This window comes from Octopus bimaculoides, chromosome 26, assembly GCF_001194135.2.
Source record: "Octopus bimaculoides isolate UCB-OBI-ISO-001 chromosome 26, ASM119413v2, whole genome shotgun sequence".
NCBI lineage: Eukaryota > Metazoa > Mollusca > Cephalopoda > Octopoda > Octopodidae > Octopus > Octopus bimaculoides.
The window spans coordinates 26570975-26575662 of record NC_069006.1 but is presented as its reverse complement, the minus strand read 5'-3'; the positions used below and the strand labels follow the sequence as shown (position 1 = coordinate 26575662).

At 39.7% G+C, this 4688-nt stretch overlaps 1 protein-coding gene across 2 annotated transcripts in view; it reads right to left on the bottom strand.

The window, feature by feature from the left end:
• Positions 1–4688, bottom strand: part of LOC128250920 (uncharacterized) — a 23019-nt gene that overhangs the window by 8938 nt on the left and 9393 nt on the right. The window contains exon 2 of one of the 2 annotated variants that reach the window (XR_008266857.1): positions 1202–1578. The exons of the other annotated variant lie outside the window; for it this stretch is intronic. The gene's annotated coding sequence lies outside the window, so the exon portion shown is untranslated. Of the gene's footprint in view, positions 1–1201; positions 1579–4688 lie in introns of those variants that run through there. 2 annotated transcript variants of the gene reach the window in all.

The following is a 4688-nucleotide window of genomic DNA, read 5'->3' as shown; positions in this document are numbered from 1 at the left end:
TATATATATATATATATATATATATATTGCCCGAAATGGTCGTGACTTCTGGAATTTGACTAAGGAAAGAAAGCCACGAATGACCAGTCCTTTTTGGCCTGTCCTAATTGTTGTTTCTCTTGTCTGCCTTTGTATAGTCTCTCTGTCTGAATGGTTTATTGTCCTCTACTGCATTCTTGTTCCATTTTATATTTATATATATATAAATATATATACAAACATACACACACACATATATATATATATACAAGTGAGACCATAATCCGTGGCGTTTGCCAGGGGTGTAGCCAGCCCACTTATGCGTACCTTTCCTTCATTGGACACTAAACTCAGCTTTCAGTCCACAAACAGACTACAATCAGAAAATGCAGGACCAAGAGACACTGCAATCCCAGAGTCTAAGTAATTCCATGAGTGTATTATTAAGATGACAACACTGTCCAGACGATCGACTCGTTGGATTCTGAGATCCTTCAGAACATGACGAAAGGCAACCATGCTGCTTTGAGGGAGCAAATTTGTTCTCAGTTCCGGGGACAAATGCTCTCAATTAGGGTTGCTACAATGTGTCAAACTAAAAACAGGACTGGGAGCAATCTAATACCACTAAAAGAGATGAGGTTCTAATTCCTGGACAGAAGATACAAAAGGTATGCAGTAATCTATATAGGGAAGATTCTGGATGGTCTAGCATCGAACTTTGGGACTGAAAGTTATACAATCATCAGACTGGATGCCATTGCATAGTGCTGAAGATCTTACCATGTCCATCCAAAGTAAAAATCCAATACTGTAGCTAATAATACTAATAACCCTTTCTACTCTAGGCACAAGGCCTGAAATTTTGGGAGAGGGGGCTAGTTGATTATAGCAACCCCAGTATGTAACTGGTACCTATTTTATCAACCCTGAAAGGATGAAAGGCAAAGTTGACATCGACAGAGTTTTAACTCAGGATGTAAAAATGGATGAAATCCCACTAAGTATCTTGCCTGGTGTGCTAACGATTTTGCCAGCTCAATGCCTTAATAATAATAATAATAATAATAATAATAATAATAATATATTTCTTAAGTAGAACATGGTATTGACTTATAAAAACATTTAATATACTTTATAGTATATTATGGTTGCATAACAAAATACCACATTCCAGCCAATCATTTATATTATATATATATATATATATATATGTCTTCCTATGTGTTCGTTCCGTTGTCTGAGGTTTATTGTTCTAACGTCCTGTACCCTGATATGCATGTATATACACATGTAGATGTAAGTATGTACATATATGTGTGTATACATGTATATATATTCTTTGTATTATATATATATATATATACATGTGTGTGCGAAAGTACATGGCCCAGTGGTTAGAGTATTGCACTCATGATCTCTAGATCATATGTTCGATTCCCATACCAGGCAGCGTGTTGTGTTCTTGAGCAAAACACTTCATTTCACGTTGCTCCAGTTCACTTAGCTGTAAATGGGTGACCCTGCAATGGACCAACTTTCCTATTAGGGGGAATACTGGCCTGCTCACTTCACCAGCAGGGGGGCATCATTTGAAAGCTAAAACGATACAAAAGTGCACTGTGATCAGCAATGTATAACAACATCCAATAGTCTGGTCAATCATGAGTTCACGTGATACATACATATATATATATATATATATATATATATATATATATATATATATATATACACACACACACAGACACACAAGTAGATATAAATAGAGATAAATACCAGTAATATCAAATACCATACAACATGGATTCTTGATTTCTTTAAATAATCTCCCTCTGTCATAATTACCAAATGGCAACTAAAACCAACTCCAGTTGAGAAGAGGAGAGAATCTCAAGCGTCAAGAATTCTTCAGAGTTGACATGCCATTAAGGAGAAGGACTGGCTTATTGTCTGGAGAGAAAGGCTCAAGCATAGAGACACGTTTCTGGTTCAATAGCCATCATCAACTTTACCTCCAGCAACCAAGCAACTTAGACCTAAAACAGTAGAAAGTAATTCACAGAATTTAAAAATGAACTGAGAGAAATAATTCAAGGCGTTTATCAGGGTCCAGTTCTCAGTCCCTCCTATTCATCATCATCACCCTCCAGGCCATAGCAGAGGAGTTCAAGACAGGTTGCCCTTGAGAACTATTATATGCAGATGATCTTGTTTCTTATAGCAGGTTCTGTAACAGAACTAGAAAAACAATTCCAGGTGTGGAAGCAAAATCTCGAATCAAAGGGCCTTAAGATTAACTTAGCAAAGACTAAGGTTCTAATACGCAAGAAAACAGACAGGACCCTTCCACGATCAAGCAAATGGTCCTACTGAATATGTGGAAAAGGTGTAGGCAGGCAGAAATTCTATATGGTGTTCCCAATGCAAGCTATGGACACAGAAGAGATGCAGTGGAATAACTGGGAGGTTATCAAAGAAAGTGACTGTACGTGGAAGATGCATAGGAACCATAAAACCTATAGATACTCAGAAAATCAATTTTCTTGAATGGCCCAGGGGTACTGGACAATCTCCAATACCTAGTGCGGGAGGATGACAGAAAGGGTAGTGAGATGTGGGCCCTGAATGCAGATGACATGGGAAGGCTAGAGAGCTCTACTAGATGTGCAATATCCAGTGTACATGTGTGACAGAGCGCTGGTGTATTGAGATAAAAGTTGGACATAAGAGGAATTAGATGCAGAGTGCATATAGTAGAAGACACTTGCCCAAGGTGCCACGCAGTGGGACTGAACCCGGAACCATGTGGTTCGTAAGCAAGCTACTTGCCACACAGCCACTCCTATACCTACAAAGTAGTATATATATATATACATGTTTATCAATATTTAGTACAAGTAACAGAGGGACTCAAGGCGCAAGAGTTCCATGCATTGGCACTTGTCAATGTATGTGTGTGTGTGTGTGTGTAAACAACTACTGAAATGGGGGGGGAGTATGATAGATGGAAGGTAGGCAGGGTTTTATGTATAACTAAAAGAGAACAGCTCTGTCACTGCATAACTCTTGATTTTGCTTGAGCGACTACAACTAAGGGTACATACGTTCGAGGAATGTTGAGAGAGAGAGAAATATTTGTGTGAAGGGAAGAGAAAGAGAATTAGTTGTGAAGAGGCTCCTCAACAGTTTACAGGCTTTGAAATCTTTGTCTGTCTAACTGCTGCTAACCGTCCCATTAACTACACTACATACCAAATGTGGGGTTGTGGTAAAAACCTTCACCAATCACCTTTATGAGGTCACTTAAACTGCTAGAAATAGTAGCGTAATCTCTCCTCCATTAAATGGCAAGGCCAGGAGAACACCATTGATCACAGCTAAATCCCTTTGATCCTAGATGTGTTCAATCAGCGCTGACCTGGGGCGAAATGACTACCACTTCATACTAAATACTGCGTTGTTTGATGTCACCTATTTTTCTGTTTTGTTTTGTGTTTTATAAGACAATACCTAATGCTACCAATAATAGCCATTGTGGAGGTGGTGGTTTGACAACTGCCTAGCACTGACTATTCTTAGCATTAAGATTTCTGGAAAGTGGAAGGCGGATACGAAGAAAGAGGTGGGGCAAGGAATTCAGAGAGAAACACAAACAACACACACGGACTATATAAAGATATACTGAGAAAGGAAGACGGTGGGGATAGAAGGTGCGAAAGGATGTAATGTTAAGCCAGATATAAGTTCCCGGATTATTTCTTCTTAATCCGACGCCAAATACAAACCAGCCAGCCAGATTGAGTGTGAGACGTCCAGTCAGCCAGGAGCGACGATGACAAAGTAGGAGTAAGGGGAAGATGGTGTTAGTGTGAGGAGAAGAGAGAGAGAGAGGAAAGGAGAGAGAGTGAGAGAAATGGGGGGGGGGGAATGTGGGGGGAAAACAAAAGAAAATTATTGATCGTCGGAGACACAAAACAACAAATAACGTATTTGAATATATCTGTAGATACATGTGTGTGTGTTTACACACAACTTTTAATCACCATCATCACAGCCGCTCGATCTGTTAAAAGAAACAACCAAATCTCCCTCAAACCACAGGAAATAAGCATTAGAATGTAGTCCTAGATATACTCGAAAAAGACGAGATGGTCACGGTTGGGGAATGTGATCGATCTAGTCTGTTGAATCGACGACAACCTCCAACCAAATAACAACATTAATTACAACAACCACCAGTTAGTAGTAAAAATTTCGTGAGGTCGGGAGGAGGGATATGAAGCAGGTAAAGAGACGGCGGAGGAGGAGGTGAAGAAGAAGGAGAAGAAAAAAGTAAAGACTGAAAAGACAAAGGAAACGAAACAAAGAAAAAAGTGAAGCAGCAAAACACGAAGGACGCCAAGCATTGGGGGGGGGGAGTCCTTTCTAAAGGAGGAGGAGGAGGAGGAGGAGAAAAGGGTTTTTGTTCCGGTTAGAAAGAATATGTCGGTGATCGAAAATATTCGAGAAGTTAACTGGCAGCTATTTTAGCAATATTTTTATACAAACCTTTGATCACCAACCACGTGGTTCCAGGTTCAGTCTTGGCCGAGTGGATTTGGTAGAAGAAAAACGAAAGAAGCCCGTCGCGTGTGTCACCAGCGCTTGACAACCAGTGTTGGTGTGTTTATGTCCACATAACTTAGCGGTTCAGCAAAAAACTTTAG